The sequence below is a fragment of the Eriocheir sinensis genome, unplaced genomic scaffold, assembly GCF_024679095.1.
Source record: "Eriocheir sinensis breed Jianghai 21 unplaced genomic scaffold, ASM2467909v1 Scaffold264, whole genome shotgun sequence".
NCBI lineage: Eukaryota > Metazoa > Arthropoda > Malacostraca > Decapoda > Varunidae > Eriocheir > Eriocheir sinensis.
The window spans coordinates 122,501-145,000 of NW_026111570.1; the positions used below are offsets into that span (position 1 = coordinate 122,501).

The window sequence follows — 22,500 nt, forward strand, 5'->3', positions numbered from 1 at the left end:
TGCGAGAAAGAAAGAAAAGGATAATAAAACAATGTATCTTCTTAGTTACTGAATCATCCTATTGAAATGCGTGTAAAATTCCTCCATAGGATTTAAAGTAAAGGACACAACATTAATTAATTAGGAAAACGACTTCTTATGTACGTCAGTCTGCCCATAAAATAATATTACGCAACGTTACCGAGAGAGAGAGAGAGAGAGAGAGAGAGAGAGAGAGAGAGAGAGAGAGAGAGAGAGAGAGAGAGAGAGAGAGAGAGAGAGAGAGAGAGAGAGAGAGAGAGAGAGAGAGAGAGAGAGAGAGAGAATTACCACCCAGCCAGCCAGTTATCCAGCCAGTCAGCCCAAGCCCCCATTCGTTACCACCATTAAACTGGAAATAATAACAATGCAGACGGAATTAATTAGCTCATCAGTTGGCGTTATCAGCAAGGAAAATGGCACCAAACAAGGGCGAGAAAAAGAGAGAGAGAGAGAGAGAGAGAGCCTTATATAATAGAAACGACTGCGCAGGCTCTCTCTCTCTCTCTCTCTCTCTCTCTCTCTCTCTCTCTCTTCGAATCGGCCTCATACACGGGAAACCTCTCTTCGGTGTGTGGTTTTGGGGGCGGAGGGAGAGGGGGGGGGTAGGGGAAGGGCTTTGATTGGTTAGGTTTCTGTGTTTAGGAAAGGGTAAGGTCGACTATGTGGGTGGTTATGCTTTGTTGGGTGTATGTGCTTTTGATTTGATTTGATTTATTTATTTATTTTTTAGTAGTCGTGGGGCTTGTAGGGGAAGGTGTGTGGGTGACTAATGCACATTTATACACACTATCCATATGTTTCCCTTCTTTTCTTTTCTTCCCGTCTAACCACTTGTCAGTCCTTCTGCTTTGTTTGCTTTATATGCTTTGACTTCCTTCGTTTCTTTTTCAGTGGGGAAAGTAAAGCCGCCGTCACACCGGACCAAATCTGGCGAGCACGAGTTTTTTCTGGCAGCTCTTGCTCGCGGGATGGCTTAATGGCGAGCGTTTGCTCCTGCGTTTCGCTCGCCGTTTTTTGTTTTTGTTGTACGTCTTCGCCTGTAGCGCGGGTAGGCTTTCTTCATGGGCCAGGTGGTCGGCCCAAGCCCGTCATGGCGCAGGCAATTTTTATAGTGGCAATCTTTTGAGGACGGGGAGCAGCTAGGCGAGCCGTGAGCAGGCAGTCATATGAGCTCTTTGGTGCACCGATATGTGAATAATATGTGAATAATATATATTGCCTAGTGTATTGGATCCGTATACCCATGATATTAGAGAACTTATTCACATATTCGTTTTATATGTGATGGTGTTTGTAATATTTTATAATATTGTGAAAAGTAGTGTTGGTTTTTATTTTGATATCTGGATCCCTTTAACCAAGACCAAGACCGCCCAGCTGAAATAAACACTCGCCATGGCCACCTTCGCTCCTAGTTTTAAAGTTCATTAATCCGCCGGTATTGTTCACTCTTTAATATCTTCCTTCTTCATTCTGTAGTAACTGCAGAAAGAAGTCTCATTTTCCAGCCTCATCTCCATCACGAGATTGTTGTACACACCATGGGTCTCCCTACTCTACAGCCATGACCGAACCCAGACTCGTCTTTTCTTTTTCTGCGCTCGCTGAATAATGGCAAGTAATGCCGTCACAGTTGCAGACTTAGCCGTAATGCAAAGCGTAGATGTAGTAGGCGCCATGGCTGAGGCTGTGTTTAAAATGTTGCTCGTCGCTCGTCAGTGACTTGCTCGCGAACAAAAGCTGCCACCAAGAGCTCGTGCTCGCCAGATTTGGGTCCAGTGTGACGCCAGCTTAAGGGGGAGGGGTGTGGTGTGGGTGTTTAGTGGGGCGCTTTCAGTCTTCCTTTTAATTTAACTTCATCGTGTGTCTGTTTTTTTGTCTGTCTTCTCCATCATCATCATCATCATCATCATCATTATCAATAGTATCATAATAACAATGAGAGCTAAAGTAATAAATAACAAGCAAGATTATAGTACCACAAGAGTAACAATAACAATTACAACAACAACAGGAATTACATCTCACTATTACTACTACTTCTACTACTACTTCTCCTGTCACTGCTACTACTACTACTGCTACCAGCACCACCACCAAAACAAAACAACAAAAATGACAAGAGCTATAAACACCACACCACCATCACCATCATCACCATCACCACCACTCTATATAATTAAATAGAAAAGAAACACTGTTGTACCACCCTCTACCTCCCTCTCTCCCTCTCCCTCTTACGTTCCCTCCCTCCAGTTTCTTTAAATTAACCTCTCCGTTTTCTGCTCCGTCTTGCCTTTTCTCCTTCTCCTCCTCCTCCTCCTCCTCCCCCCCTCTTCCCCTCGTCTCCTCCCTTTCTTTGGGGTAAATTGGCCCCCTGGTGATTAAGTCCGTAATTAACTCTGTATGACGACTTCTGTGTGTGTGTGTGTGTGTGTGTGTGTGTGTGTGTGTGTGTGTGAAATTGGTGAACTTATTTGGCTCTTTCTCTCTCTCTGTGTGTGTGTGTGTGTGTGTGTGTGTGTGTGTGTGTGTGTGTGTGTGTGTGTGTGTGTGTGTGTGTGTGTGTGTGTGTGTGTGTGTGTGTGTGTTTGTTTGTCATCTTGATCTGTGTTTGTATAGTATTCTCTCTTTACTTTTCCATTCGTCTCTCTCTCTCTCTCTCTCTCTCTCTCTCTCTCTCTATCTCTCTCTCTCTTCTCTCTTTCTCTCTTGCTCCTTCCTTCCTTCCTTCCTTCCTTTCCACTTTTTCTTCGTCTCCTCCTCCTCCTTCCGTCCTTCGATCCTCCTCCTCCTCTTCACCAGACCCTAACACTCCATCTTCATTTAGCCCCTTCCTAAGTTGCTTGTCATTCATCAGTTCCTCTCGTTTATCCTCTCTCTCTCTCTCTCTCCTTCCCTACTTCCCTCCCGCTGTGTTCCTCGCCCTCGAATCATTCATCTCCCTTCTTCCCTCTCCTCTTCCTTCCTTCCTTCCTTCCTTCGTATCTGTCGTTCGTTGGTGATTTTTTTTTTCTCTCCATCCCCTTGGCTCATATTGTATTTCTTTTTATGTCTTCCTCGTCCTCTTTCACCCCCTCCTCCTCCTCCTCCTCCTCCTTCTCCTCCTCCTCTTTGGTTTAATTCATCTATTCTCTCTTCGGCTCTCTCCACTCTTTGTCCCTCTCGCCCTCTCCTTTGTCCCTCCCTCCTTCTCTCCTCTTCCCCCCCTCTCTCTCCTTCCTTCCCTCCTCCCTCCCTTCGTTCCTCCCTTCCCTCCCTCATTCACAATCGACGTCTCTTTTCACCCGGCACTTGAGAGAGAGAGAGAGAGAGAGAGAGAGAGAGAGAGAGAGAGAGAGAGAGAGAGAGAGAGAGAGAGAGAGAGAGAGAATATTATATCCCCACTCATCCAGCCATGCTAAATGTGATTGTCTTTCTCGGAGTCCATTTAATTTTCCATCTTTTATCCTCTACCTCTTTTTTTTTCTTTACTCTCTTCTTTTTCTATCGTCATCATTATCATCATCATTTTCACCATTATCATTATATATATTTTTTATCTTCTTTTCTGCCGTTTCTTCTTTTTCGCTCCTCCTCTTCCTCCTCCTCCTCCTCCTCCTCTTTCTCCTCCATCACCTCTCTTCATTTTTTATTACCACCACCACCACCACCACCACCCTCTTCTTCAGCCTCCTTTTATTTATTCATCTTTGTCTCCTCCTCCTCCTCCTCCTCCTCCTCCTCATACTCATACTCCTCATACTCCACTCCTCTCTCACCTTGTCGCCACTTGAAGAGCTGTCGATCCTCGTTGGTAAGAGACGCCCCCTCCTCCTCCTCCTCCTCCTCCTCCTCCTCCTTCACCTTCTCAGCCCACACTCTCGGCAACGGCTCCGTTCAGACTAACTTGACACACAGGCTCCTCCCCTTATTTTTTTCTCCGGCCCTTCCCCCTCTTCCCCTCCCCGGCTCTTATTATATATCAAGCTTTCTCCTCTCCCGATGCTCCGGCTCTCCTCTCTCTTTCATTTATTTGTTTGTTTTGTTTGTGTGTTGAATAAGGTATAAGTACGTGGTCTGTGTTTTGTTAGTTAGTGTTGAGTTTTCTTCTTTCCCTCCTCCTCTTCTTTTTCTTTTTATTCCTTACTTCTTTCCTCTTGTTTGTATTTACTTTCTCTGCCGTTTGTTCTTCTATTTCTTCTTCTTCTTCTAATACTACTTTATATTTTTCCTGTTCTTTTTTCTTTTATCTTTTTCTTTTTCTTGTGTATTTTCAGTGGCTTCATTTTTTTATTTTATTTTTATTTTCCTCCTCCTCCTCCTCCTCCTCCTCCTCCTCCTCCTCCTCCTCCTCCTCATCCTCCCACTTCTCATTACTTTATCCACCTTGTTTCCTCTGCCATGGCAACCACCACTTCCCTCCCACCACTACCACATTCTCCACCCACCACCACCGCCACCGCCACTCCGCGACCCTTACATCCAGCAGGGAGGGTTGGCTAATTAACCTGAGTAACCTGTAGGGCGGCAGCGTTTGTAGCACAGCGCCAGGTAAAGTCACCTCAGGTAGCTGCCCTGTTAAGTCAAGCCCCCAAGTCTTCCCTTGCCTTACCTTTCCTTTCCTACTCTTACCTTTCGTTCTCTTGCTGCCCTACCTTGGCTTCTGTTGCCTCTCCTTCCCTTCCCTTCCCTTTCCTTTTCTTCGCTTTCCTTCTTTTACCTTTCCTTCTCTTACTTTTCTTTCCATTGCCATACCTTCCCTTCCCTTCCCTTCCCTTCCCTTCCCTTCCCTTCCCTTCCCTTTCCTTTTCCTGCCTCTCCTTTTTTTGCGTCTCAGTTGCACGGCGAGGTAATTCTCTCTATGTCTCTCGTTTATTCTTTTTCCTCTCTCCCTTTTACCATTTCCACCCTCGCTCTCTCTCTCCCTCCCTTTCCTTCCTTCCTCCTCATTCCCTTCCCTCTCTGCCTCCTCTACAATTATGTGTTCATCTTCCTCCTACGAAGCTAAAATTCATTTCCTCGCCCCTTCTTCCCAGTACATTGCTGTTTATTCCTCCTTCTCTTCCTCTTCTTCCTCTTCCGGTTCCTGCTCATCCTTTTGCTCTTTCTTTCTTTTGCATTGCTCTTAAATTTTCCTCTCTTTTTTTCTTCTCTTACTAATACTACTGGTTATGCCTATCCTCCTCCTCCTCCTCCTCCTCCTCCTCCTCCTCCTCCTCCTTCTTCTCTTCCTCCTCCTCCTCTTCCACTTTATTCTGTCTTGTGCTCCACCTCTTCCGTCTCTTCCTCTGTGCCTGCATTTCCCATCCCGAGAGTGACAAACTTGCGAAATATGGTTGCCCGGAGTTGCTGTGTGCTCAAGTTTGTATGTCTCCTTTGTCTTCGTGTGTGTGTGTGTGTGTGTGTGTGTGTGTGTGTGTGTGTGTGTGTGTGTGTGTTTGGTGCAAGAAGTTGATAAATGCTGCGTGGAAGTCAGACAAAGAAAATAGAAGTTTAGGTTTTAGGTTTAGGCTCTTGTGGAGGTGATGGTGTTGGTGATGGTGGTGATGGTGGTGATGATGGTGATAGAACAGACTTACCAGCGTTAGCAGAGTAGAAGAAAAAAAACAAGTACGGTACATGTGAAAAAAAACATGAAAAAATTAAGTAATAATGATTGAACTGTTACGCTTCTTCGTCTTCTTCTTTCTCTGCATGCCATTCATATTTGTAGTTCCGTAATCTCACTTCTGTATTGGACCAAGTTCTATTATTTTACTAGGTGGTTTATTAGGTGGGTTTTATTAGGCGGTAAATGGCTTAGGTGGTGAATAACGGAAATGCCTTCGTCGGTTAAGAGTCAGAAGGGAAACACAGACAGACAAAAGGAGACGAAAAGAAAGACAGACAGAAACAGCAACCTTAATAGATTATATCGAGACACCTCTCCACACGAAACTGACCTCTCTTTTGGCCACTCCTTATTCTCTCTTTTATAGGAGCAGCGATTAGCGGGCCTTTTTTCGTTCCTCACTCTATTTTTTGCCCTTGAGTTGCCTCCTTTACTGTAAAAAAATATAAACTGTTGAAACTTCCGCCACGTAGCCCGACGCATGGGGAAGCATCACAGGTAGGTTGGAAGGGAGGGACAGGTGCATTTCCGCCGCGTGACGCCCTCCACCACCACCACCATCAGCAGCCATTCGTCGAGGGTTGAGTGGCTGTTAATGATTCACGGTCACCTGTGTGTGTGTGTGTGTGTGTGTGTGTGTGTGTGTGTGTGTGTGTGTGTGTGTGTGTTTGCTCATATAGTTTATTGTTTAGTTACCAATATTAACATCAACGTCAACCCTATGAAGAGTTGGTAACTGCTTAAGTGTCTACGTCATAAGTTTAATTAGTTGTTTATTTATATTTTTTTCATTGGCACCAACTAAAAAAAAAATAGTGGCCGTTGAGAAGCCCGAAATATCTGTTGTTATGTTATGAGGCACCAAATGACTACCCGTAATAATAATAATAATAATAATAATAATAATAATAATAATAATAATAATAATAACAACGATGACAATAATGATAAACCAACTTAATACAAGCAATCACACCTTACTCACGCAAACCTAAGAAGAAGAGAGGTTTAATGAGCTTGCAAAAGAGACAGACAAGACACTTTGGAATTAGCGGCGCAGAATACCTTCCCCAAATCTTAATTACTAATCGCACGAGTAGATTGTCCCGAAGAAGAGCTGCCGGCACGGAGGTGTGTGTGAGAGCCTGTGAGGGGGCATCTGGTGCATAATGTGGCGCGTCCGATGGTGAGTCGTGCGATGGAAAGATTAGAACGTCGGGTGAAGATGCAGATGAACGTGTCGGTGAAGTGAGTGTGTGACGTGTCTGTAACGCTGCAGTGGAGGAGGAGGAGGAAGGAAGGGAGGGAATACATAGAATACATAGGAAGAACAGACACCAGAAGACCTGTCGGTCTATGGCGAGGGTGTCTGTTTACTACCGCTACTACTAGTAAACTACGTGTGTGGTAGGACAGGATAGAATAGATGAAGGCTCCTCCCCACCCACCTCTCACTCCGGCAACGTGCCGGCAGGAAATAGTTCGAAGAGGTCACCATGTGCCTTTAAGGAAGAAAGAGACATGGAAATTTTACAGTAAAGAGAGAAATAAGAGGAAATTACTACCCTTAACTTACGCTACTGGTGACCTAAGCTGTGGGGGAAACTAATGTCTTCAGGTTGTACTCGTGCTGCAGGCTGCCTGAGACAAACGAAAAAGGGTCAGTAAACACTGTATGTAGCTGAATCATAAAAAAAATAAAAAATAAATAAATAAATAAATAAAAGCTAGTATTAAACTGGACTGCTCACGATGGGGTGATATGTAGTTTCAGGGGTTACCGGTAGAGGCTTGATCCTCGTTTACCTTCGGTACAGGGGTACGCTCCAGTATCCTGTTAACCTTACTGTCCCCACACCTCACTGCCTGAAACATATGAAAAAGGGTCATTAAATCTTATATCCCTGAAATACTTATCCAATGAAGACTTGAAGCTATTAATACTCTGTGCGCTAACTACTGACGATGGGAGTCTGTTCCAGTGATCGACGACTCTATTATTGAAATAACTTCTGCGCGCCAATCTGTTACATCGGTTTCCCTTTAACTTCATACCGTTGCTGCGTGTTATTATGTTGGTGTCTCTCTGAAATAGACTATCTGGGTTAATGTTGTCGAATCTATTAAGGATTTTGAACCCTTCAATTAAGTCCCCTCATACTCTTCGCTTCTTTAAAGAAAACATATCTAAACGCTTTAAACGCTCGTCATACGTCAAGTTACGGAGCGCTGGAATTTGTTTGGTTGCTCGTCGCTGTATCCTTTCTAGCAAAACTTGATCTTTGATATAATTCGGTGACCAGAACTGAACGGCGTATTCTAGGTGTGGTCTTACAAATGCTAAATATAATCTCTTCATAAGTTCGGGTGATTTATAATCAAAGTTTCTTGAGATTAATCCTAACATCATATTGGCTTTTTTACTCGCCGCAGAACATTGATCACTCATTTTAAGAGTGTTACTGATAAAGACACCAAGATCTTTTTCTTGTTTCTGTGATCAAAATGAAGTCGGGTTTTTCAGTAATTGCATGAATTAACAAGTGGCTACGCTTCTGAATAATGCTACGGGCATTTACATAGATATTTAATTTATTCGCCGAGTGTGCGCCATATATCAACTGTCGTTTCTCTGGAATAGTGCGTCAGACCCGACTATCTACAACTACCTCTACCTCACCACCCACCTGTGTGGCTGTTGACCTGGCCGCTACCTCAATGCCCCTCACCTGTGTGGCTGTTGACCTGGCCGCTACCTCAATGCCCCTCACTTGTTGGGGGTCTGGTGACCTGACCGCTACCTCAGTGCCCCTCACCTGTGTGGCTGTTGAGGGAGGAAGGAAGGAAGGAAAATAGGAAGGAAGGAAGATAGGAAGGAAGGAAGGAAGGAAGATAGGAAGGAAGGAAGGAAGGAAGGAAGGAAGGAAGGAAGGAAGGAAGGAAGGAAGGAAGGAAGATAGGTAGGAAGGAAGGAAAGAAGGTGGGAAGGAGGGAAGGAAGAAAAAAAAAATAAAAACAAGAAATTAAGATAAAGACGGAAAGAAAGAAAGAAAGGAAGGAAGAAAGAAAAAAAAGGAAGGAAGGAAGGATGAAAGGAAGAAAGAAAAAAAGATAGAAAGAAAAAAAAAAGAGAGAAAGGAAGGGAGAGAAGAATAAGAACAAGAAGAAAAAAAGAAGAGAGACGGAGAGCTTCATCTATCTCCTTGGAAAACAATTAACACACGATTGTAATTCACTTTGGAGAATAATTATATTTTGCGTAACTTTCGTGATAAATTGTAGAAAGATGAAAACTGTGTGTGTGTGTATGTGTGTGTGTGTGTGTGTGTGTGTGTGTGTGTGTGTGTGTGTGTTTAGTGAGAGTATTAAGTAACTTCATTATATACTCATTACAAATACATAAATGACGGAATATTCAAAGCCTTAAAATACGAAACGATGCTAACCTCTTGTCGGACTCTACGTATTGAAAAACTTCATTTGAGCGGTAGCAAAAAGTGAAAAAAAAAAAAAAATACGTATATGAATAAATAAACTAAAATATAAATCAGAATATAAACACATCACTCGCCATTAGTATTTAGTGCGGCTCCTCCTCCTCTTCTGTGCAGGTAGAACATGATTAATTAACCTGTATCGTGAATCTTTGAGCCCCTGTGTTGTTAGGCCGTCCGCTCACGCCATGCAACATTGACTTAGGGGGCTAAATCTTGAACTGGGCTCGTTGTCGTTTTGAAGCTGAGGGAATAGTGTTTGTTTACCCGGCTATATACCTTGTTGTTGTTATTATTATTATTATTATTATTATTATTATTATTATTATTATTATTATTATTATTATTATTATTATTATTATTACCCCCGCCAACGAAGTTGGAAGGAGGTTTTATTTCAAGTACAGTTCCAGGGGGTTGGGTGTCTTGAGCCTCTATCCCTCCATTCTTGATCGCACTCCATACTAAGAATAAATATGTAAGAAATAATAATTGCATCAAACGCTTTTTTTCTCCATTGTGTTGTGATCTAATGTTTTTTTTTTTTTTTCTCTCATCCCAGGTGTGTGCCGGATACCTGTGTGTTTACCTGTTGATGTGTGGTTTGCCCTTCCCTACCTGGTGAGTGTCATTTGTTCTGTCAATGTCTGAAATTCTGTCTATCTTCTTGTGTCTATAGAGATCTGTCTTTTTTTCTTGATGGCGCGATGGATGGAAGGGTAACGAGGCTGTCTTTTCTGTGCGGGTGGTTGTCGTTTCTGTTTGTCTGTCTGTATTTCTCTCTCTCTCTCTCTCTCTCTCTCTCTCTCTCTCTCTCTCTCTCTCTCTCTCTCTCTCTCTCTCTCTCTCTCTCTCTCTCTCTCTCTCTCTCTCTCTCTTTTTCTCCCCTCCCCCCCTTTCATAGGGTGTGAGTGTACGAGGGAAGATGGCTATCAACGCGGAGGGGAGGGAAGGAGGGAGGGAGAGAGAGGGAGAGGGGAGACAAAATATGGAGGGAGGAGGTAAAAGGGAAGAGAGGAAAAAGGAGGTAAATTACGTTCACGGTTGTATTATATTTCCCAGTAGAAATAAACTCTCTCTCTCTCTCTCTCTCTCTCTCTCTCTCTCTCTCTCTCTCTCTCTCTCTCTCTCTCTCTCTCTCTCTCTCTCTCTCTCTCTCTCTCTCTCTCTCTCTCTCTCTCTCTCTCTCTCTCTCTCTCTCTCTCTCTCTCTCTCTCTCTCTCTCTCTTAAACGGAAAGAGGAATGAGAGAAAGAAGAAAAACCACGTATAAGTTATTGTGGTGTCTTTTTCTCGTTCTTATTCCTGCTTATCATTTCTCCTCCTCCTCCTCCTCCTCCTCCTCCTCCTCCTCCTCTTCCTCCTCCTCTTCCTCCTCCTCTTCCTAATTTAAAGGGTCTAGAAGGGAACGTTTTATCTCGGGGAATATTCTTGATAAGTATTCATATATTTTCCTTCCTATTAAGCCCAACCTTTAGTACATAATAATGGGTCTTAACTTCTCTGCCATTGATCCCTTTCTCTGTCTGTCTGTCTGTCTGTCTGTCTCGCTTTCTCTCTCTCTATCTGTCTATCTATCTAAATTTTCATAATGTCTGTGTACTTACCTCTTTTTCTCCTTTTTGTCTAATCTATCTCTCATATATGGAAAGACAAAGTACAGGAGAGAAAGAGAGAGAGAGGGAGGAAGAAGAGGAAGAGGAAAAGATATAAGAAAGAGAGACAAGAAGAGAGTGTATAAAGTAGATTAGGGGAAGGACGTAGAGGGAGGTGAAAAGAAAAGAAAGGAAGAGCAAGGAAGATAATGGGAAGGAAGGATGGAGAAAGAGGTTGTATTAGAGGAGGACTGATGATAAAAAGGGAGATAAAGGGAGAATGTGAATAAGTAAGTGAGGGATAAAATGCAAAACTGAAGAGAGAGAGAGAGAGAGAGAGAGAGAGAGAGAGAGAGAGAGAGAGAGAGAGAGAGAGAGAGAGAGAGAGAATTTGAAAAAAAAACAATAAATAGCTCAGAAAAAAAAAGAATTTGAGGAAAACTTAAAATGAGAAGAGAAAAAGAGAAAGAGGAGATTAAATTAGAGAAAAAAGGAGGAAACTTGAGGACGAGGGAAGAGAAAAAGAATTAGGAGTGGGAAAAGAGGAAGGAAAATAATGACTTAGAGGAGGAGGAGGAGGAGGAGGAGGAGGAGGAGGTAATCGTCTCTCCAGTGGTCTCCTCCGACGGACCACGTGATTAGATTAGCTTTGGGCAAGGAGGAGGAGGAGGAGGAGGAGGAGGAGGACGAGGAGGAAGAGGAGGAGGAGGAGGAGGAGTTTTTTTTATGCTGATCTTTTCCTTGTTCTTTTTGTTCGTTTTGTTCTTGCTATTGTTCTTCACCACCACCACCACCACTACCACCACCACCACCACCACCACCACTACCACCACCACCACCACCACCACCACCACTACCACCACCACCACCACCACCCTCATTATTATCAAATGTTTCCTCTTCTCTGTTTTTTTTTTTTTATCATTTTCATCATAATCCTCCTCCTCCTCATTAGTAGTAAATCCCTCATCTTTTCTTCTTCTTTTCCTTCTTGTTAGTGTTCGTCTTCTTCTTAATCTCTTCTTCTTCTTCGCCTTCTTCTTTTTCTTCCTCTTTTTCTTCCATTTCTTCTTCTAATTCTTCTTCATTTTGTTCTTCATCTTCTGTTGCTGCTTCTTTTTTTATCATTTCCTCTTGACTCTTCAACTTCTTATTTTTCTTCATCTTCTCGTCTTCTCCCGTTTCCTTTCCTGCTTCCTTCTCTCTCTTTCTTCCTCCACTTCCTTTTCTGACTCATTTTCTTCTTCCACCTCTCTGCTTTTCTTCTGTTTCTTCTTCTTACGCCACACTTCCCCCATGACGTCTCCTCCTCCTCTCCTCTCCTCTCCTTCCTCTATTGTTTATTGAAGGCATCGCATCGTGCCATCAGAGCAAATGGTTTCAGGGCAAGGAGGTGATTTCTGTCAGTGATAAGTACTCTGTCTCACCTTTATGTCTTCACCGTTTGTTTCCCTTGGCTGCCGTTAGGGGTGGTGGTGGCGCTGGTGGTGGTGGTGGCGCTGGTGGTGGTAGGGGGAGGGGAGGTATCTCTTTTTCTTCGCCTTTTCCTCCTTTCATTTGGCTCTCATGGATTCGTCCGTGATTTTGGGGACATTTGTTTTATTGATGATACTTTATTTATTTATTTATCTATTTTTTATTTTGTTTGCGCGCCTCCCATGTTTTGTTAGTACCTTTTCTTCTACTTATTTTTGTTGTCTGTTTTCTTCTTGTTCTTCTTGTTACTCTTGTCATCGTTCTTGTTTTGGTTCTTCTTTTGCTTGTTCGTGTTCTTCTCTGAGATAGATTTATCGCTACAAATACGTAAAGCTCAATTTCCTTTTTTTCTTCATATACACAATTTCCTTCTTCTCCTCTGCGGTGTTTTTTTTATTTTTTTTATTCCTCTCTTCTCCAATTCCCCCGTCTTCTCCTTCATACTCTCCCCTCCTTTCTCTCTCTCTTCCCTTCCCATCGAGTTAGAAGGGACAGGAGAGGACGTGATAGGGGGAAGGGTAGGATGGGGAGGACGAGGAGGAGGAGGAGGAGGAAGAAGAGAGAAGGAGAGGAGGAGGCCGGGAGGGAAGTAACTACTTTCATTTCTTCCTGATTGTCTTGGGAACGACACTGTTACCCGAGGGAGGGGGGAGGAGGAGGGAGCCACGGGGGGGAGAAGGGGGCGGGGGGCGGGGGAGGGGGGGCAAGGATCCTCTCTACTGGTCCTGAGGCAATTAAGGGTGTGGGAAAGGGAGGAGGAGGAGAAGGAGCAGGAGGAGGAGCAGCAGGAGGAGGAGGAGGAGGAGGAGGAGGAGGAGGAGGAGGAGGAGGAGGAGACGTAATATCTTTATGAATGTCTTTTCCGCTAAACTCTTTTAATGGAGCTTTGTACTTATAACGTGTGTGTGTGTGTGTATGTGTGTGTGTGTGTGTGTGTGTGTGTGTGTGTGTGTGTGTGTGTGTGTGTGTGTGTGTTGATGCTTTGATGATGATGCTCGTTTTCTTCTTTTTTCTTTTTCTTCGTTCTTATAATTTTTCCTCTTCCCTCACTTTTTCTTCTTGTCTTCATGTTCTTGTTCTTTGTCTTCATGTTATTCTTTTTTATCGTCCTCGTTTTTTCCCCTCATCCTTCACATTTTCTTTTTTTTATGTTCATGTTTCTCATTTTCTTCCTTTCTTTTTCCTCTTTCATTTACCTCTTTCTCTACCTTTTCTTTTTTTTTCTTTTCCATGTTCCTGTTCATCGTTTTTCTTTTCTTTTTCTTCTTCATAATTTTTCTTCCTTCGTCCTTTCCGTTTTCTTCTTTTCTTGATATTTTCTTATTTTCCTCTTGTTCTTGTTCATCCTCTTGTTCTTCTCTTTCATCGTCGTTATTGTTTCCACCGGCTTTCCCTCTTTACTAATGTCATTAATCTTTCCCGGCTTCCCTACTCCCCTTTTGTTCCTCTTCGTCTCCCCTCTTTCCCTTTCCTCTTTCGCTTCCTCGCCTTCCTCTCCTGCATTTCCCTTCCCTTCTGCCTCCCACCGTTTGTTCCCTCTCTCTTTTATTCTCTATCTTCCGTTTCCTCTTCCTCCCTTTTACTCTCTCTCTCTCTCTCTCTCTCTCTCTCTCTCTCTCTCTCTCTCTCTCTCTCTCTCTCTCTCTCTCTCTCTCTCTCTCTCTCTCTCTCTCTCTCTCTCTCTCTCTCTCTCTCTCTCTCTCTCTCTCTCTCTCTCCACCCCTCTGTTTTCCTTTTTTACCTTTTGAATTTAATCCTTTACCTCATCCCCTCTTAGTGTTCTCTGAAAGGAATAATAACAATGATAATAATAACGATAATGATAATAGTCACAGTCATAGAAAAGGAATAGGTAATGAGAGGTTGAGCCATTAATCACACGTAATTATATAACCTTTAATTAGTTTGCTGTGTCTACCTTCACTCCTACCTGCATAGGCCATGATTAAATTAAAGCGCTCTTGTATGCCATCACCTCTCGCCTACAGCTCTCTATCTCTCTTTTCAACTCATCCTTTCAACCGTATTCTAAGCATTCAATTGGTAGGAGATGCTTTTTGTTACCTTCTCAATAACGAATGGCAGCTTCTATACGTATTTTTTTTTCCCTCTACCTTGGTTAAGTTTCACATGCTTCACTTTTAGCTTTTTTCTCTAGGCCAGTTTGCGTCATATTTACCCTATTCTAAGCATCCCATTGTTAAGAGATGCTGTTTCTTACCATCTCAGAAACGAACAGCAGCCTCCATCCTTTTTTTTCTCTCTCCACCTTTGTTAAACTCCACATACTTCACTTTCATTTATTTTTTGTAGGCCAATTTGCATCATATCTACAGTTTTGTTTTTTGGGGGTTATCAGCAATGGTTCGTAGTAAAAGTTGTTCATGGAAAGCTAAAAATGAAAGGGTCTGCCATACTGATATTGTTGGAACAGCTCTCAGGAAAATTATCTAGGAGGGGAGAGGCTTGTGTGGTATGAGCCTTATTTCTAATTCTTAACATCATCAATCATCCATAATTCTCTAACTTTTGCAATATATTATTTTTTTTTACTTCTGTCATTAGTCACCCGCAACTCATCATCCCTATTTCATTTCTTGTTTATTATTTATCAGTCATTTCACCCTCACTAGCTACTGCTAAAAAAATAACTTTCACGGTTGATTTCTGAACATGGAGGTCTCTATTCTCGACCATTTCGGGGCTTACACACCCACATTTGATAAGGCTGTCGTAGAGGTTGTATTAGTATCTCCAAGGGTAGTTTAGTGTGCCTGGTGATAGTTTGACAAGCCTTCGTCTCTCTTCTTTCATCCTCATTGTTTCGCTCTAAGAGAAACTCGTTCAACTCCGGGTCATATTTATTAGCCCTAGACTAGTTTCATGTAGCTGTTTTCTGTCATCATCTTCAGCTTGTCGCCTGGAAAGAAAAGCGTCATATCACATCATATTTACCAGCCTTAGCTTAGTTTCATATGGCCGTTTTCTTTCATCCTTTGTTAGTTGTCTTGAAAGAAACTTATTCAACTCTCAGTAATCTTAATCAGCCTTCGACTAGTTTCTTATGGTTGTTTTCTCTCATCCTCTATAACTCGTCCAAATCGAAGTCTTATTTATCAGCCTTAGATTAGTTTCATATCGCTGTTTTCTTTCATCTTCAGTTTGTTGATCGCCTTTAAAAGAAGCTCGACAAACTTTCAGTCATATTTTATCAGACGAGTTTCATTTGGCTGCATTCCCTCATCCTCAGTGCGTCGCTCTAAGAGAAACTCGCCCAACTCTGTCAGAAAATTCAACAGAGGAGTCTCATTTGGCTGTGTTCTTTCACCATCCTCAACTTCGTCGCCTTGAAAATAACGCGTCAAATCGTAACAACATCAACAACAACAGCAACACAAGATGGCTCGCTGCAGCACACGAACGGACGGACGGTCTTCCAGTTATTTTTTTTTTTTTTCATTCCATTTTTCCCTCGACGCGGACATCAATATCAGCGGAACACAGCAGCGCGGGTCGCCATGTGCGTCAAAAATTCTCTATTGATTCCGCGTTTGTATTTCCAGTCAGTTTCTTCCGTGGACGCAATATATTTTCCATTTGTTGTCCGTTCCTCACTTTCCGACCCGGCCCTTCCCCCGCGCCTGCTTTTGTTTGCGAATATATAGAGTGGAATGGTGAAATGCCTTTCGGTTTAATTAAATTGAGGATTATATTTTTTGGCGTCTTTCGTTTTGGCCGATATTCAGTTCCAAATAGTTGGCCTCACGCTTGTCTGGGTCGGGGCCGCGCCTGGTAACCCAACAACTGCAGGGGCCAGGAAGTGCTCAAATCCCATGTCGGGGGGATTTGAATGTCCACTTTTAATGTTTTGGATTTATATTTTCCTTGCAACTCCTCGCTACGATTGGATATAAAAGAGTAAAGAATTGTAACAAAATTATAAGAAGGAAAATTATTACACACAAGTATACAAAAAAAAAAGTTACAGAAGAGAAGAGAAGGAAAATTAGGTAAAAGAAGAAGGAAAAAATAGGTTACAGGAGGAGACGAAAATAGGAGGAATGGATGGAAAGAAATAGGGAGGGAGAGCTCGTTCTTTCTCTCTATAAATTTTTAATCGGCTATGTCTAATGTTTTCTTTTATATTCTCCTTCCTTTTCCTTTTTAGCTATTGGGTATGAATGAGTAAAGAATTGAGTCGTGCTACTTCGGTCTATAATTGAGTTTTGAATCGTCCACTATTATGCTTTGATGTTTTCCTTCCCTTACAGTTAGTTCCTTGCAATGATTTGAAATATATAAGACTAAAAAATGAAGTCTGACAAGTTATTTTTTCCCTATGAACTTTTGACCGTCTGCCTTCGGTGTTATGATATTATGTTTTCATTTTTTTACTCTCTCTTTTGTCTTCTTTTCCTTTCTCTTCCCTTCCTCCCTTTCCTTAGCTTCCTTTCCTCCTTCCTTTCCATTCTTTCAACAACTGGATATAAAACACTAAAAAAAGAAATCGTACTAGAGAGGTAGGTCGAGTAAATAGAGAGTAGATAGAGAGATAGTAGATAGAGAGGTAAATAGGTAAATGAAAGAGGAAAAAGAGAAACGAACATGAAAAAAAAAGAAAATGTGAGGGATGAGTGAAAAAAACGAGGACGATAAAAAAGAAAATAAGAAAAAGAACAAGAACATGAAGACAAGAAGAAAAAAGTGAGGGAAGAGGAAAAATTAAAACAAAGAAAAAGAAAAAAAGAAGAAAACGAGCATCATCATAGAAGCATCAACAGTACTAGTTCTCTTCTATATGACTTCTAGATTACAATTTTTGGGCTCCAATTTATATAATCTCGTATATAGGAAACCATCTCGACTTAAAGGATAGTGGATTCTAGCAGGAGCAGTATAGGCCAAAGTATTCTATTATGTCAGCCATTCAAGAGGCAGGGCAGAAGGACATAAAGGAAGATATCTTGACTTTTGGAATTGAAGTATATAATGGTTCAGTGCCGGCTGCGGAAGGAGGAAAAAAATGCTAACAAATAACTCCCCATTACGCGGCCATTCCGGCAGAGAGAGAGAGAGGGAGAGGGAGAGGGAGAGGGAGAAGGAAAAGCAGGAGAGTATGATGAAAAAAAAATGAATGAAAAATAATAGATATGAAAATTAAAATATGACAATAGGCCGTTAATGAACTAAACTCTGAAAAAGTAAAAGAAAGAAAAGGGGTAAAATCGGTTAGAAGTTTATATTTACTTACGAAAAATGAAACAGGAAAGACCCACACACAAAAAGCCGTTGATGAACCAAACAAAAAAAAAAGATAAAGATAAAATCGGCCAGAGCCTTAGATTTACTCACGAAATATGAACCACGAAAAAAAAAAGAAAAACGACCACGTATACTAAAAAAAAAAAAAAAAAAACAGTTGACTTTCATAACAATAACAATGATATAATGAATAACAAAGCTGCCTATTTTACGAAGAGAAGCAAAAGAAGAAAAAAATGAGGCAAAAATAATAGCAATAGTCCTAACTACGTATAATAATAATAACACAGATGAATTTAAAAACTAAGCCAACGGTAAAGAGTCAAAAAACGTCCAATACAGAAAGAAAAACAAAAGAAAAAAACAATACTGCAAAAATACTAAATAAGTCCACAGTTACCTCTCTCTTCATCACTCTTCTAAACTTTTTTTTATAGGGGCAGTGATTAGCAGGCCATTTTTATCTTTAATATTTTTTTTTACCTTGAGCTGATTACTGTAAAAAAAAAAAAAGTAAATGAGAAAATAAAGTTTAGACCAAAAAATGCACTCAAATTTTCGGATTCCCCCCCCCCCCCCCTCCACACAAAAGGCTTGGAATAAAAAGAGAACATAGAGTTAAATCCCCTTTCAGGCCTTTTATCTGCGGCTCACAATAGCGGCGAGTGACACTGCATTGTGGACGGGAATCTAATAGTTAGTCGGACGAGCTGAATTAACCCATTTATATTTTTTGTCCGTTTTTTATTTTATTTTATTTTATTTCGTTACTGCATCTCTGTCTCTCTGTGTTGATTTTTTTTTTCTTGATCTTTTTTGTTTCTCGATTTTTTGTTCTTTCTCTCTCTCTCTCTCTCTCTCTCTCTCTCTCTCTCTCTCTCTCTCTCTCTCTCTCTCTCTCTCTCTCTCTCTCTCTCTCTCTCTCTCTCTCTCTCTCTCTCTCTCTCTCTCTCTCTCTCTCTCTCTCTCTCTCTCTCTCTCTCTCTCTCTCTCTCTCTCTCTCTCTCTCTCTTCTCTCTCTCTCTTCTCTCTCTCTCTCCTCCTCCTCCTCCTCCTCCTCCTCTCCTTCTTCTCTGCTCTTCTTCTGTAAAATTTCTTCCTCTTTCTTCTTCTTCTTCGTTCTTTTTTTTCTTCGTCTCTTTTCTTCCTCTCTCTCGTTCCCTCCTCCTCCTCCTCCTCCTCCTCCTCCTCCTCCTCCTCCTCCTCCTCCTCCTCCTCCAGGAAGAACTCCAATTACTCGCTCGCTTCAGGGCTTCATGGAGGGAAGGAGGGAGGGAGGGAAGGGTCGGAGGGGAGGAGGAAGAGGAAGGAAGAGTCGGAGAGTTGGAGGAGGAAAGGAGGACAGGAGGGGTTGAGTGATAAGAGGAAGTGAGAGAGAGAGAGAGAGAGAGAGAGGGAGAGGGAGAGGGAGAGAGAGATGGTTGTGTAATGTCCCATCACCACTCGTAGGTTCTCCTTGCCGTATATTTCACCTCAGTACTAATAACCTGCCAGCTGTGTTCCCTTACTGGAGACGCATTGCCAACCTACTGCTTCCCTTCCCTCCCCCCCCTTTCATTCCCCTACCTTCCCCTCTTCTCACCTATCTTTCCCCCGTCTTCCTTTCTTGCCCATTCCCTATTCCTTATTTTAACTTCCTTCTTCCCCTTTCCTTACTCCCCTTCCTCTATCTGTTCCCTTCTCTCTTCTCCTGTCTTAGTATTATCCTTTCCTCTTTCATTCCCCTTCTTCCCCTTTTTCCCGCTTTCCCTATTTCCTTCTTCCCCCCCCCCCCCTCTCTCTCTCTCTCTGGTCCCTTTGTTCTCTACTCTACTCTTTCCTTCCTCTTCCCCTTCCCATTTTCCCTATTCCCTTTTTTCTCTCTCTCTGATCCCTCTCTTTGTATTTATCTCTGTGATTCCTACTTTTCTTTTTTCTCATTGTTTCCCTCTCCCTCCTGCCTACCTTATTCCTTCTCTTCCTTCTTTTTTTACCTATTGTTTTACACTTTATTGCCATCTTCTCCCCTTCCTCTTCTTTCGTTTTCCTTCGTCACTTTAAATTTCGTGTTTCATTCTCGTCTCGTTTTAGTTAGGCCTTTCGTTCGCTTTCTTTTCCCTTCTTTTCCTCTTTCTCCCCCTTCATCTTTTTATCCCTTCCTTTATTTTGTTTTTCCTTTTACTCAGTTTCCGATACTTCTCTTGCTTAATCTTTTTGGTTTGTACTTCTTCCTTTCTTTCCCCTTTTCGGCTTTCCATTATTATTTTCCTTTCAGTTTCCCGTTTTCTCTGTCCTTCGTATTCTGTTCCTTCTTTTTCGTTTGTTCCTCTTTACTTCTTTCACAATTTTTCTTCCCCGTCTTTGATACCTTTTCCTCATTCCTTGTGTCTACCTTCAATTTTCCTGAGATAGATAGACGTAGATAGATAGATAGACAGACAGACAAACAGACAGGCAGACAGACAATATGAAGCTAAAAGAGTGTAATGAATTAAGTGAAAATTTATAGGGCCATTTACTATTTCATTAGTGACCGGAAAATTATATAGTACCAGCTGTAACATTAATAGCATCAGTAATAGTAGTAGTAGTAGTAGTAGTAGTAGTAGTAGTAGCAGTAAACACACACACACACACACACACACACACACACACACGCACACACACACACACACACACACACACACACACACTTGATATGCCTCTGTCATCTGTAATCCCAAAGCCTCTCTGTGATAGATCTTCCATCCTCCTCCTCCTCCTCCTCCTCCTCCTCCTCTTCCTCCTCCTCCATTAAGATTCTGTACATTACCTACCTGCCTTTGCCCACTTCTCCCTCCCTGTTTCTTTCCTTCCATTCCTCCTTTTCCTTCGCTTCCTCCTGTAACCCACTTTTCTTTCCTTTACCTCTTGATACTTTTTTCCTAACTTTTTTTTTTTTGCTGTATTCTTGTGTGTAGTAATTTTCCTTTACATAGTTTACATGGTTTTAAAAGTGTTATCTGATTCTCTCTCTCTCTCTCTCTCTCTCTCTCTCTCTCTCTCTCTCTCTCTCTCTCTCTCTCTCTCTCTCTCTCTCTCTCTCTCTCTCTCTCTCTCTCTCTCTCTCTCTCTCTCTCTCTCTCTCTCACACACACACACACACACACACACACACACACACACACACACACACACACACACACACACACACACACACATACACACACACACACACACACACACACACACACACACACACACACACACACACACACACACACACACACACACACACACACACACACACACACACACACACACACACACACACACACACACACACACACACACACAATGAATGGTGCGAACAAAGCACGCAAACACACACACACACACACACACACACACACACACACACACACACACACACACACACACACACACACACACACACACAATGAATGAAGAGAACAAAGCACGCAAACACACACACACACACACACACACACACACACACACACACACACACACACACACACACACACACACACACACACACACACACTGGAATTTAGCTTCTCCAACCACATTCCCACAACTTCTCTTGACAATGTGAGAAGTATTTGAGAGAGAGAGAGAGAGAGAGAGAGAGAGAGAGAGAGATGCAAAAAAAAAAAATAGATCACACGTGTTTCATTATTGTGCATTTCCCAGAACTTCGCCAGCAAATGGAATTACAGGCTTGATCATTATTGGCACATATTTATCTCTTACAAAGGTTATTAATGAGTCGTTCGAGGAAGAATGTGATAGCTTGCGATGTTTTTTGTATTTTTTGTTGTTCTTTTTTTTTTCATGACCCCTATTCTTTTCAGTGTCCCTTTCCTTTTCTCTCTCTCCGTGTGCTCTTCCTTCTCTCTCTCTCGTTGGTATTTCTTCCTTCCTTCCTCCTCCTCTCTATTTCCTTCTTTATTTGTGACGGGTTTTTCTCTTCCCTCCATTTTCCTAGCTTCTTGAGTGTCTTATGTGTGCTTTTATTTGGTCCTTCGTTTTAAACATGAGTGTGTCAGGCGATGGTTGCTATATTTTACTAATGGTATTCTGTTAACTCATTTCATTGTGGGTGTTGGTAGTTTTTCGGGCTTTTTTTTCTGTTGATGTCTTTTCTTCCCTCTCTGGTTCCATCTGTTGTAAAAAAAAAAAAATGGAATAGCGACGGAGAGAAATTATACCTCATTGTCTTATTTTGAATAATCTCAATAATCTGAATAGTAATGAATAATAGTCTTAATGATAGTGAATGTTTGTGAATAATCCGAAAAATCTAGGTGAATAATCTGATTAAACTTTCGATATTGCCTATTTCTGTCCTCTGTATGGGAGGAGCGACTTATGAGATATTTATTTTTTGCCCTTGAACACACACACACACACACACACACACACACACACACACACACACACACACACACACACACACACACACACACACACACACTCTCTCTCTCTCTCTCTCTCTCTTCTTCCTTTGATGTAAAAAATGGCTCGTGAGGTAAAACTGAAACTTTTCACTATTCATTATTTGATGCAACTCTTGCCTAACTCTTTGAAAGCTTTGTTTTTGCCCGACGCGCTTGTTTTTAAGTCTTGACGTTTCTTTGCCTTTCCAAGAGGACGAAGCTTCCAGTAAAAAAAAAAAATACTACTATACTTTTCATTGTTACGTTCAGTTGTTACTTTTTTTCTTCGCTAGTGTTCAAAATTGTGCTAAAAAAAATAAAGATCATAGTCTTTGATTCCACTGTCTGCTGCAATCAAGGGTAAGGAGACCAGAACGTGTTATTTGCGTCACTACACGTTTCATACAAGTTAGGAACGTGTTTGACTGCTTTATTTTTCCTCTGGCTTAAGCATTTGAAAATTAGTGTTATGCCAATATCTTATCTTACCTTACCTTACCTTACCTTACAATACCCTATCTTACCTTACCTTACCTTGCCTTACCTTACCTTACCTTACCTTACCTTGCCTTATATCATCTGATCTTACCTTACCTTACCTTGCCTTACTTCATCTTACCCTACCTTACCTAACCTTAA

At 41.9% G+C, this 22,500-nt stretch overlaps 1 long non-coding RNA gene across 1 annotated transcript in view; it reads left to right on the forward strand.

The window, feature by feature from the left end:
• The window catches only part of LOC126991355 (uncharacterized), a 97,918-nt gene that overhangs the window by 68,494 nt on the left and 6,924 nt on the right, over nucleotides 1-22,500 (forward strand). Inside the window, exon 3 of the long non-coding RNA XR_007745439.1 lies at nucleotides 9,671-9,729. This is a non-coding gene — a long non-coding RNA (uncharacterized LOC126991355). The remainder of the gene's footprint in view (nucleotides 1-9,670; nucleotides 9,730-22,500) is intronic.